This window comes from Osmia lignaria, unplaced genomic scaffold (assembly GCF_051020975.1).
Source record: "Osmia lignaria lignaria isolate PbOS001 unplaced genomic scaffold, iyOsmLign1 scaffold0005, whole genome shotgun sequence".
Lineage (NCBI taxonomy): Eukaryota > Metazoa > Arthropoda > Insecta > Hymenoptera > Megachilidae > Osmia > Osmia lignaria.
Genome location: NW_027478162.1, coordinates 17,532,991 through 17,547,206, shown reverse-complemented (window position 1 = coordinate 17,547,206; position 14,216 = coordinate 17,532,991).

The window sequence follows — 14,216 nt, the reverse complement described above, 5'->3', positions numbered from 1 at the left end:
TTTCCGAGATATTTGCAGGTTTATCTCAAGGGAAGGGGCCTAACGGACATATTTCGAGATATTTCTTCTTCTTGTTGTTCTTCTTCTGCACAGCTAAGCTGGAAGTGGCATTTGCGGCTCGCACTAGTACAGAGTTATCTCAAAGAAAGGGGCCACGGTGTTTCTGTATCTCTATTATGTTGGTGCGGCTTCGGAACTTTTAAATATCTCGATATATCTCGAAAACTACGCTTCTGATCAAAAAATATCATAGAACATAAATTGTAGGAAACATAATTCTCTACAAAAAAGGTCTCTTAACATTTTGCCATAGCTCGCTTCTTTTCCGAGATATTTGCAGATATATCTCAAGGGAAGGGGCCTGACGGACATATTTCGAGATATTTCTTCTTCTTGTTGTTCTTCTTCTGCACAGCTAAGCTGAAAGTGGCATTTACAGCTCGCAATAGTGCAAAGTTATCTCAAAGAAAGGGGCCACGGTGTTTCTGTATCTCTATTATGTTGGTGCGGCTTCGGAACTTTTAAATATCTCGATATATCTCGAGAACTGCGCTTCTGATCAAAAAATATCATAGAACATAAATTGTAGGAAACTTAATTCTCTACAAAAAAGGTCTCTTAACATTTTGCCATAGCTCTCTTCGTTTCCGAGATATTTGCAGATTTATCTCAAGGGAAGGGGCCTGACGGACATATTTCGAGATATTTCTTCTTTTTGTTGTTCTTCTTCTGCACAGCTAAGCTGGAAGTGGCATTTGCAGCTCGCAATAGTGCACAGTTATCTCAAAGAAAGGGGCCACGGTGTTTCTGTATCTCTATTATGTTGGTGCGGCTTCGGAACTTTTAAATTTCTTGATATATCTCGAGAACTACGCATCTGATCAAAAAATATCATAGAACATAAAAAGTAGGAAACTTAATTCTCTACAAAAAAGGTCTCTTAACATTTTGCCATAGCTCGCTTCGTTTCCGAGATATTTGCAGGTTTATCTCAAGGGAAGGGGCCTAACGGACATATTTCGAGATATTTCTTCTTCTTGTTGTTCTTCTTCTGCACAGCTAAGCTGGAAGTGGCATTTGCGGCTCGCACTAGTACAGAGTTATCTCAAAGAAAGGGGCCACGGTGTTTCTGTATCTCTATTATGTTGGTGCGGCTTCGGAACTTTTAAATATCTCGATATATCTCGAAAACTACGCTTCTGATCAAAAAATATCATAGAACATAAATTGTAGGAAACATAATTCTCTACAAAAAAGGTCTCTTAACATTTTGCCATAGCTCGCTTCTTTTCCGAGATATTTGCAGATATATCTCAAGGGAAGGGGCCTGACGGACATATTTCGAGATATTTCTTCTTCTTGTTGTTCTTCTTCTGCACAGCTAAGCTGAAAGTGGCATTTACAGCTCGCAATAGTGCAAAGTTATCTCAAAGAAAGGGGCCACGGTGTTTCTGTATCTCTATTATGTTGGTGCGGCTTCGGAACTTTTAAATATCTCGATATATCTCGAGAACTGCGCTTCTGATCAAAAAATATCATAGAACATAAATTGTAGGAAACTTAATTCTCTACAAAAAAGGTCTCTTAACATTTTGCCATAGCTCTCTTCGTTTCCGAGATATTTGCAGATTTATCTCAAGGGAAGGGGCCTGACGGACATATTTCGAGATATTTCTTCTTTTTGTTGTTCTTCTTCTGCACAGCTAAGCTGGAAGTGGCATTTGCAGCTCGCAATAGTGCACAGTTATCTCAAAGAAAGGGGCCACGGTGTTTCTGTATCTCTATTATGTTGGTGCGGCTTCGGAACTTTTAAATATCTCGATATATCTCGAAAACTACGCTTCTGATCAAAAAATATCATAAAACATAAATTGTAGGAAACATAATTCTCTACAAAAAAGGTCTCTTAACATTTTGCCATAGCTCGCTTCTTTTCCGAGATATTTGCAGATATATCTCAAGGGAGGGGGCCTGACGGACATATTTCGAGATATTTCTTCTTCTTGTTGTTCTTCTTCTGCACAGCTAAGCTGAAAGTGGCATTTACAGCTCGCAATAGTGCAAAGTTATCTCAAAGAAAGGGGCCACGGTGTTTCTGTATCTCTATTATGTTGGTGTGGCTTCGGAACTTTTAAATATCTCGATATATCTCGAAAACTACGCTTCTGATCAAAAAATATCATAGAACATAAATTGTAGGAAACATAATTCTCTACAAAAAAGGTCTCTTAACATTTTGCCATAGCTCGCTTCGTTTCCGAGATATTTGCAGATATATCTCAAGGGAAGGGGCCTGACGGACATATTTCGAGATATTTCTTCTTCTTGTTGTTCTTCTTCTGCACAGCTAAGCTGAAAGTGGCATTTACAGCTCGCAATAGTGCAAAGTTATCTCAAAGAAAGGGGCCACGGTGTTTCTGTATCTCTATTATGTTGGTGCGGCTTCGGAACTTTTAAATATCTCGATATATCTCGAAAACTACGCTTCTGATCAAAAAATATCATACAACATAAATTGTAGGAAACTTAATTCTCTACAAAAAAGGTCTCTTAACATTTTGCCATAGCTCTCTTCGTTTCCGAGATATTTGCAGATTTATCTCAAGGGAAGGGGCCTGACGGACATATTTCGAGATATTTCTTCTTCTTCTTGTTCTTCTTCTGCACAGCTAAGCTGAAAGTGGCATTTACAGCTCGCAATAGTGCAAAGTTATCTCAAAGAAAGGGGCCACGGTGTTTCTGTATCTCTATTATGTTGGTGCGGCTTCGGAACTTTTAAATATCTCGATATATCTCGAGAACTGCGCTTCTGATCAAAAAATATCATAGAACATAAATTGTAGGAAACTTAATTCTCTACAAAAAAGGTCTCTTAACATTTTGCCATAGCTCTCTTCGTTTCCGAGATATTTGCAGATTTATCTCAAGGGAAGGGGCCTGACGGACATATTTCGAGATATTTCTTCTTTTTGTTGTTCTTCTTCTGCACAGCTAAGCTGGAAGTGGCATTTGCTCGCAATAGTGCACAGTTATCTCAAGGAAAGGGGCCACGGTGTTTCTGTATCTCTATTATGTTGGTGCGCCTTCGGAACTTTTAAATATCTCGATATATCTCGAAAACTACGCTTCTGATCAAAAAATATCATAGAACGTAAATTGTAGGAAACATTATTCTCTACAAAAAAGGTCTCTTAACATTTTGCCATAGCTCGCTTCGTTTCCGAGATATTTGCAGATATATCTCAAGGGAAGGGGCCTGACGGACATATTTCGAGATATTTCTTCTTCTTGTTGTTCTTCTTCTGCACAGCTAAGCTGGAAGTGGCATTTACAGCTCGCAATAGTGCAGAGTTATATCAAAGAAAGGGGCCACGGTGTTTCTGTATCTCTATTATGTTGGTGCGGCTTCGGAACTTTTAAATATCTTGATATATCTCGAGAACTACGCATCTGATCAAAAAATATCATAGAACATCAAAAGTAGGAAACTTAATTCTCTACAAAAAACGTCTCTTAACATTTTGCCATAGCTCTCTTCGTTTCCGAGATATTTGCAGATTTATCTCAAGGGAAGGGGCCTGACGGACATACTTCGAGATATTTCTTCTTCTTGTTATTCTTCTTCTGCACAGCTAAGCTGGAAGTGGCATTTGCAGCTCGCAATAGTGCAGAGTTATCTCAAAGAAAGGGGCCACGGTGTTTCTGTATCTCTATTATGTTGGTGCGGCTTCGGAACTTTTAAATATCTTGATATATCTCGAGAACTACGCATCTGATCAAAAAATATCATAGAAGATAAAAAGTAGGAAACTTAATTCTCTACAAAAAAGGTCTCTTAACATTTTGCCATAGCTCGCTTCGTTTCCGAGATATTTGCAGATTTATCTCAAGGGAAGGGGCCTGACGGACATATTTCGAGATATTTCTTCTTCTTGTTGTTCTTCTTCTGCACAGCTAAGCTGGAAGTGGCATTTGCGGCTCGCACTAGTGCAAAGTTATCTCAAAGAAAGGGGCCACGGTGTTTCTGTATCTCTATTATGTTGGTGCGGCTTCGGAACTTTTAAATATCTCGATATATCTCGAAAACTACGCTTCTGATCAAAAAATATCGTAGAACATAAATTGTAGGAAACATAATTCTCTACAAAAAAGGTCTCTCAACATTTTGCCATAGCTCACTTGGTTTCCGAGATATTTGCAGATATATCTCAAGGGAAGGGGCCTGACGGACATATTTCGAGATATTTCTTCTTCTTGTTGTTCTTCTTCTGCACAGCTAAGCTGGAAGTGGCATTTCCAGCTCGCAATAGTGCAGAGTTATCTCAAAGAGAGGGGCCACGGTGTTTCTGTATCTCTATTATGTTGGTGCGGCTTCGGAACTTTTAAATATCTTGATATATCTCGAGAACTACGCATCTGATGAAAAAATATCATAGAAGGTAAAAAGTAGGAAACTTAATTCTCTACAAAAAAGATCTCTTAACATTTTGCCATAGCTCGCTTTGTTTCCGAGATATTTGCAGATTCAGCTCAAAGGAACTGGCCTGACGGACATATTTCGAGATATTTCTTCTTCTTGTTGTTCTTCTTCTGCACAGCTAAGCTGGAAGTGGCATTTACAGCTCGCAATAGTACAGAGTTATCTCAAAGAAAGGGGCCACGGTGTTTCTGTATCTCTATTATGTTGGTGCGGCTTCGGAACTTTTAAATATCTCGATATATCTCGAAAACTACGCTTCTGATCAAAAAATATCATAGAACATAAATTGTAGGAAACATAATTCTCTACAAAAAAGGTCTCTTAACATTTTGCCATAGCTCGCTTCTTTTCCGAGATATTTGCAGATATATCTCAAGGGAAGGGGCCTGACGGACATATTTCGAGATATTTCTTCTTCTTGTTGTTCTTCTTCTGCACAGCTAAGCTGAAAGTGGCATTTACAGCTCGCAATAGTGCAAAGTTATCTCAAAGAAAGGGGCCACGGTGTTTCTGTATCTCTATTATGTTGGTGCGGCTTCGGAACTTTTAAATATCTCGATATATCTCGAGAACTGCGCTTCTGATCAAAAAATATCATAGAACATAAATTGTAGGAAACTTAATTCTCTACAAAAAAGGTCTCTTAACATTTTGCCATAGCTCTCTTCGTTTCCGAGATATTTGCAGATTTATCTCAAGGGAAGGGGCCTGACGGACATATTTCGAGATATTTCTTCTTTTTGTTGTTCTTCTTCTGCACAGCTAAGCTGGAAGTGGCATTTGCAGCTCGCAATAGTGCACAGTTATCTCAAAGAAAGGGGCCACGGTGTTTCTGTATCTCTACTATGTTGGTGCGGCTTCGGAACTTTTAAATATCTCGATATATCTCGAAAACTACGCTTCTGATCAAAAAATATCATAGAACATAAATTGTAGGAAACATAATTCTCTACAAAAAAGGTCTCTTAACATTTTGCCATAGCTCGCTTCTTTTCCGAGATATTTGCAGATTTATCTCAAGGGAAGGGGCCTGACGGACATACTTCGAGATATTTCTTCTTCTTGTTATTCTTCTTCTGCACAGCTAAGCTGGAAGTGGCATACGCAGCTCGCAATAGTGCAGAGTTATCTCAAAGAAAGGGGCCACGGTGTTTCTGTATCTCTATTATGTTGGTGCGGCTTCGGAACTTTTAAATATCTTGATATATCTCGAGAACTACGCATCTGATCAAAAAATATCATAGAAGATAAAAAGTAGGAAACTTAATTCTCTACAAAAAAGGTCTCTTAACATTTTGCCATAGCTCGCTTCGTTTCCGAGATATTTGCAGATTTATCTCAAGGGAAGGGGCCTGACGGACATATTTCGAGATATTTCTTCTTCTTGTTGTTCTTCTTCTGCACAGCTAAGCTGGAAGTGGCATTTGCGGCTCGCACTAGTGCAAAGTTATCTCAAAGAAAGGGGCCACGGTGTTTCTGTATCTCTATTATGTTGGTGCGGCTTCGGAACTTTTAAATATCTCGATATATCTCGAAAACTACGCTTCTGATCAAAAAATATCGTAGAACATAAATTGTAGGAAACATAATTCTCTACAAAAAAGGTCTCTCAACATTTTGCCATAGCTCACTTGGTTTCCGAGATATTTGCAGATATATCTCAAGGGAAGGGGCCTGACGGACATATTTCGAGATATTTCTTCTTCTTGTTGTTCTTCTTCTGCACAGCTAAGCTGGAAGTGGCATTTCCAGCTCGCAATAGTGCAGAGTTATCTCAAAGAGAGGGGCCACGGTGTTTCTGTATCTCTATTATGTTGGTGCGGCTTCGGAACTTTTAAATATCTTGATATATCTCGAGAACTACGCATCTGATGAAAAAATATCATAGAAGGTAAAAAGTAGGAAACTTAATTCTCTACAAAAAAGGTCTCTTAACATTTTGCCATAGCTCGCTTTGTTTCCGAGATATTTGCAGATTCAGCTCAAAGGAACTGGCCTGACGGACATATTTCGAGATATTTCTTCTTCTTGTTGTTCTTCTTCTGCACAGCTAAGCTGGAAGTGGCATTTACAGCTCGCAATAGTGCAGAGTTATCTCAAAGAGAGGGGCCACGGTGTTTCTGTATCTCTATTATGTTGGTGCGGCTTCGGAACTTTTAAATATCTCGATATATCTCGAAAACTACGCTTCTGATCAAAAAATATCATAGAACATAAATTGTAGGAAACATAATTCTCTACAAAAAAGGTCTCTTAACATTTTGCCATAGCTCGCTTCTTTTCCGAGATATTTGCAGATATATCTCAAGGGAAGGGGCCTGACGGACATATTTCGAGATATTTCTTCTTCTTGTTGTTCTTCTTCTGCACAGCTAAGCTGAAAGTGGCATTTACAGCTCGCAATAGTGCAAAGTTATCTCAAAGAAAGGGGCCACGGTGTTTCTGTATCTCTATTATGTTGGTGCGGCTTCGGAACTTTTAAATATCTCGATATATCTCGAGAACTGCGCTTCTGATCAAAAAATATCATAGAACATAAATTGTAGGAAACTTAATTCTCTACAAAAAAGGTCTCTTAACATTTTGCCATAGCTCTCTTCGTTTCCGAGATATTTGCAGATTTATCTCAAGGGAAGGGGCCTGACGGACATATTTCGAGATATTTCTTCTTTTTGTTGTTCTTCTTCTGCACAGCTAAGCTGGAAGTGGCATTTGCAGCTCGCAATAGTGCACAGTTATCTCAAAGAAAGGGGCCACGGTGTTTCTGTATCTCTATTATGTTGGTGCGCCTTCGGAACTTTTAAATATCTCGATATATCTCGAAAACTACGCTTCTGATCAAAAAATATCATAGAACGTAAATTGTAGGAAACATAATTCTCTACAAAAAAGGTCTCTTAACATTTTGCCATAGCTCGCTTCGTTTCCGAGATATTTGCAGATATATCTCAAGGGAAGGGGCCTGACGGACATATTTCGAGATATTTCTTCTTCTTGTTGTTCTTCTTCTGCACAGCTAAGCTGGAAGTGGCATTTGCGGCTCGCACTAGTGCAGAGTTATCTCAAAGAAAGGGGCCACGGTGTTTCTGTATCTCTATTATGTTGGTGCGGCTTCGGAACTTTTAAATATCTCGATATATCTCGAAAACTACGCTTCTGATCAAAAAATATCATACAACATAAATTGTAGGAAACATAATTCTCTACAAAAAAGGTCTCTTAACATTTTGCCATAGCTCGCTTCTTTTCCGAGATATTTGCAGATATATCTCAAGGGAAGGGGCCTGACGGACATATTTCGAGATATTTCTTCTTCTTGTTGTTCTTCTTCTGCACAGCTAAGCTGAAAGTGGCATTTACAGCTCGCAATAGTGCAAAGTTATCTCAAAGAAAGGGGCCACGGTGTTTCTGTATCTCTATTATGTTGGTGCGGCTTCGGAACTTTTAAATATCTCGATATATCTCGAAAACTACGCTTCTGATCAAAAAATATCGTAGAACATAAATTGTAGGAAACATAATTCGCTACAAAAAAGGTCTCTTAACATTTTGCCATAGCTCGCTTCGTTTCCGAGATATTTGCAGATATATCTCAAGGGGAGGGGCCTGACGGACATATTTCGAGATATTTCTTCTTCTTGTTGTTCTTCTTCTGCACAGCTAAGCTGAAAGTGGCATTTACAGCTCGCAATAGTGCAAAGTTATCTCAAAGAAAGGGGCCACGGTGTTTCTGTATCTCTATTATGTTGGTGCGGCTTCGGAACTTTTAAATATCTCGATATATCTCGAAAACTACGCTTCTGATCAAAAAATATCATACAACATAAATTGTAGGAAACTTAATTCTCTACAAAAAAGGTCTCTTAACATTTTGCCATAGCTCTCTTCGTTTCCGAGATATTTGCAGATTTATCTCAAGGGAAGGGGCCTGACGGACATATTTCGAGATACTTCTTCTTCTTGTTGTTCTTCTTCTGCACAGCTAAGCTGGAAGTGGCATTTGCAGCTCGCAATAGTGCAGAGTTATCTCAAAGAAAGGGGCCACGGTGTTTCTGTATCTCTATTATGTTGGTGCGCCTTCGGAACTTTTAAATATCTCGATATATCTCGAAAACTACGCTTCTGATCAAAAAATATCATAGAACGTAAATTGTAGGAAACATAATTCTCTACAAAAAAGGTCTCTTAACATTTTGCCATAGCTCGCTTCGTTTCCGAGATAGTTGCAGATATATCTCAAGGGAAGGGGCCTGACGGACATATTTCGAGATATTTCTTCTTCTTGTTGTTCTTCTTCTGCACAGCTAAGCTGGAAGTGGCATTTGCGGCTCGCACTAGTGCAGAGTTATCTCAAAGAAAGGGGCCACGGTGTTTCTGTATCTCTATTATGATGGTGCGGCTTCGGAACTTTTAAATATCTCGATATATCTCGAAAACTACGCTTCTGATCAAAAAATATCATAGAACATAAATTGTAGGAAACATAATTCTCTACAAAAAAGGTCTCTTAACATTTTGCCACAGCTCGCTTGGTTTCCGAGATATTTGCAGATATATCTCAAGGGAAGGGGCCTGACGGACATATTTCGAGATATTTCTTCTTCTTGTTGTTCTTCTTCTGCACAGCTAAGCTGGAAGTGGCATTTACAGCTCGCAATAGTGCAGAGTTATCTCAAAGAAAGGGGCCACGGTGTTTCTGTATCTCTATTATGTTGGTGCGGCTTCGGAACTTTTAAATATCTTGATATATCTCGAGAACTACGCATCTGATCAAAAAATATCATAGAACATAAAAAGTAGGAAACTTAATTCTCTACAAAAAAGGTCTCTTAACATTTTGCCATAGCTCTCTTCGTTTCCGAGATATTTCCAGATTTATCTCAAGGGAAGGGGCCTGACGGACATATTTCGAGATATTTCTTCTTCTTGTTGTTCTTCTTCTGCACAGCTAAGCTGGAAGTGGCATTTGCAGCTCGCAATAGTGCAGAGTTATCTCAAAGAAAGGGGCCACGGTGTTTCTGTATCTCTATTATGTTGGTGCGGCTTCGGAACTTTTAAATATCTTGATATATCTCGAGAACTACACATCTGATCAAAAAATATCATAGAAGATAAAAAGTAGGAAACTTAATTCTCTACAAAAAAGGTCTCTTAACATTTTGCCATAGCTCGCTTCGTTTCCGAGATATTTGCAGATTTATCTCAAGGGAAGGGGCCTGACGGACATATTTCGAGATATTTCTTCTTCTTGTTGTTCTTCTTCTGCACAGCTAAGCTGGAAGTGGCATTTGCAGCTCGCAATAGTGCAGAGTTATCTCAAAGAAAGGGGCCACGGTGTTTCTGTATCTCTATTATGTTGGTGCGGCTTCGGAACTTTTAAATATCTTGATATATCTCGAGAACTACACATCTGATCAAAAAATATCATAGAAGATAAAAAGTAGGAAACTTAATTCTCTACAAAAAAGGTCTCTTAACATTTTGCCATAGCTCGCTTCGTTTCCGAGATATTTGCAGATTTATCTCAAGGGAAGGGGCCTGACGGACATATTTCGAGATATTTCTTCTTCTTGTTGTTCTTCTTCTGCACAGCTAAGCTGGAAGTGGCATTTGCGGCTCGCACTAGTGCAGAGTTATCTCAAAGAAAGGGGCCACGGTGTTTCTGTATCTCTATTATGTTGGTGCGGCTTCGGAACTTTTAAATATCTCGATATATCTCGAAAACTACGCTTCTGATCAAAAAATATCATAGAACATAAATTGTAGGAAACATAATTCTCTACAAAAAAGGTCTCTTAACATTTTGCCATAGCTCACTTCGTTTCCGAGATATTTGCAGATATATCTCAAGGGAAGGGGCCTGACGGACATATTTCGAGATATTTCTTCTTCTTGTTGTTCTTCTTCTGCACAGCTAAGCTGGAAGTGGCATTTACAGCTCGCAATAGTGCAGAGTTATCTCAAAGAAAGGGGCCACGGTGTTTCTGTATCTCTATTATGTTGGTGCGGCTTCGGAACTTTTAAATATCTTGATATATCTCGAGAACTACGCATCTGATCAAAAAATATCATAGAAGATAAAAAGTAGGAAGCTTAATTCTCTACAAAACAGGTCTCTTAACATTTTGCCATAGCTCGCTTCGTTTCCGAGATATTTGCAGATTTATCTCACGGGAAGGGGCCTGACGGACATATTTCGAGATATTTCTTCTTCTTGTTGTTCGTCTTCTGCACAGCTAAGCTGGAAGTGGCATTTGCAGCTCGCAATAGTGCAGAGTTATCTCAAAGAAAGGGGCCACGGTGTTTCTGTATCTCTATTATGTTGGTGCGGCTTCGGAACTTTTAAATATCTTGATATATCTCGAGAACTACGCTTCTGATCAAAAAATATCATAGAAGATAAAAAGTAGGAAACTTAATTCTCTACAAAAAAGGTCTCTTAACATTTTGCCATAGCTCGCTTCGTTTCCGAGATATTTGCAGATTTATCTCAAGGGAAGGGGCCTGACGGACATATTTCGAGATATTTCTTCTTCTTGTTGTTCTTCTTCTGCACAGCTAAGCTGGAAGTGGCATTTGCCGCTCGCACTAGTGCAGAGTTATCTCAAAGAAAGGGGCCACGGTGTTTCTGTATCTCTATTATGTTGGTGCGGCTTCGGAACTTTTAAATATCTCGATATATCTCGAAAACTACGCTTCTGATCAAAAAATATCATAGAACATAAATTGTAGGAAACATAATTCTCTACAAAAAAGGTCTCTTAACATTTTGCCATAGCTCACTTCGTTTCCGAGATATTTGCAGATATATCTCAAGGGAAGGGGCCTGACGGACATATTTCGAGATATTTCTTCTTCTTGTTGTTCTTCTTCTGCACAGCTAAGCTGGAAGTGGCATTTACAGCTCGCAATAGTGCAGAGTTATCTCAAAGAAAGGGGCCACGGTGTTTCTGTATCTCTATTATGTTGGTGCGGCTTCGGAACTTTTAAATATCTCGATATATCTCGAAAACTACGCTTCTGATCAAAAAATATCATAGAACATAAATTGTAGGAAACATAATTCTCTACAAAAAAGGTCTCTTAACATTTTGCCATAGCTCACTTCGTTTCCGAGATATTTGCAGATATATCTCAAGGGAAGGGGCCTGACGGACATATTTCGAGATATTTCTTCTTCTTGTTGTTCTTCTTCTGCACAGCTAAGCTGGAAGTGGCATTTACAGCTCGCAATAGTGCAGAGTTATCTCAAAGAAAGGGGCCACGGTGTTTCTGTATCTCTATTATGTTGGTGCGGCTTCGGAACTTTTAAATATCTTGATATATCTCGAGAACTACGCATCTGATCAAAAAATATCATAGAAGATAAAAAGTAGGAAACTCTAATTCTCTACAAAAAAGGTCTCTTAACATTTTGCCATAGCTCGCTTCGTTTCCGAGATATTTGCAGATTTATCTCAAGGGAAGGGGCCTGACGGACATATTTCGAGATATTTCTTCTTCTTGTTGTGCTTCTTCTGCACAGCTAAACTGGAAGTGGCATTTCCAGCTCGCAATAGTGCAGAGTTATCTCAAAGAAAGGGGCCACGGTGTTTCTGTATCTCTATTATGTTGGTGCGGCATCGGAACTTTTAAATATCCCGATATATCTCGAAAACTACGCTTCTGATCAAAAAATATCATAGAACATAAATTGTAGGAAACATAATTCTCTACAAAAAACGTCTCTTAACATTTTGCCATAGCTCGCTTCGTTTCCGAGATATTTGCAGATTCAGCTCAAAGGAACTGGCCTGACGGACATATTTCGAGATATTTCTTCTTCTTGTTGTTCTTCCTCTGCACAGCTAAGCTGGAAGTGGCATTTGCAGCTCGCAATAGTGCAGAGTTATCTCAAAGAAAGGGGCCACGGTGTTTCTGTATCTCTATTATGATGGTGCGGCTTCGGAACTTTTAAATATCTCGATATATCTCGAAAACTACGCTTCTGATCAAAAAATATCATAGAACATAAATTGTAGGAAACATAATTCTCTACAAAAAAGGTCTCTTAAGATTTTGCCATAGCTCGCTTGGTTTCCGAGATATTTGCAGATATATCTCAAGGGAAGGGGCCTGACGGACATATTTCGAGATATTTCTTCTTCTTGTTGTTCCTCTTCTGCACAGCTAAGCTGGAAGTGGCATTTACAGCTCGCAATAGTGCAGAGTTATCTCAAAGAAAGGGGCCACGGTGTTTCTGTATCTCTATTATGTTGGTGCGGCTTCGGAACTTTTAAATATCTTGATATATCTCGAGAACTACGCATCTGATCAAAAAATATCATAGAACATAAAAAGTAGGAAACTTAATTCTCTACAAAAAAGGTCTCTTAACATTTTGCCATAGCTCTCTTCGTTTCCGAGATATTTCCAGATTTATCTCAAGGGAAGGGGCCTGACGGACATATTTCGAGATATTTCTTCTTCTTGTTGTTCTTCTTCTGCACAGCTAAGCTGGAAGTGGCATTTGCAGCTCGCAATAGTGCAGAGTTATCTCAAAGAAAGGGGCCACGGTGTTTCTGTATCTCTATTATGTTGGTGCGGCTTCGGAACTTTTAAATATCTTGATATATATCGAGAACTACACATCTGATCAAAAAATATCATAGAAGATAAAAAGTAGGAAACTTAATTCTCTACAAAAAAGGTCTCTTAACATTTTGCCATAGCTCGCTTCGTTTCCGAGATATTTGCAGATTTATCTCAAGGGAAGGGGCCTGACGGACATATTTCGAGATATTTCTTCTTCTTGTTGTTCTTCTTCTGCACAGCTAAGCTGGAAGTGGCATTTGCGGCTCGCACTAGTGCAGAGTTATCTCAAAGAAAGGGGCCACGGTGTTTCTGTATCTCTATTATGTTGGTGCGGCTTCGGAACTTTTAAATATCTCGATATATCTCGAAAACTACGCTTCTGATCAAAAAATATCATAGAACATAAATTGTAGGAAACATAATTCTCTACAAAAAAGGTCTCTTAACATTTTGCCATAGCTCACTTCGTTTCCGAGATATTTGCAGATATATCTCAAGGGAAGGGGCCTGACGGACATATTTCGAGATATTTCTTCTTCTTGTTGTTCTTCTTCTGCACTGCTAAGCTGGAAGTGGCATTTACAGCTCGCAATAGTGCAGAGTTATCTCAAAGAAAGGGGCCACGGTGTTTCTGTATCTCTATTATGTTGGTGCGGCTTCGGAACTTTTAAATATCTTGATATATCTCGAGAACTACGCATCTGATCAAAAAATATCATAGAACATAAAAAGTAGGAAACTTAATTCTCTACAAAAAAGGTCTCTTAACATTTTGCCATAGCTCGCTTCGTTTCCGAGATATTTGCAGATTCAGCTCAAAGGAACTGGCCTGACGGACATATTTCGAGATATTTCTTCTTCTTGTTGTTCTTCCTCTGCACAGCTAAGCTGGAAGTGGCATTTGCAGCTCGCAATAGTGCAGAGTTATCTCAAAGAAAGGGGCCACGGTGTTTCTGTATCTCTATTATGTTGGTGCGGCTTCGGAACTTTTAAATATCTCGATATATCTCGAAAACTACGCTTCTGATCAAAAAATATCATAGAACATAAATTGTAGGAAACATAATTCTCTACAAAAAAGGTCTCTTAACATTTTGCCATAGCTCGCTTCGTTTCCGAGATATTTGCAGATATATCTCAAGGGAAGGGGCCTGACGGACAT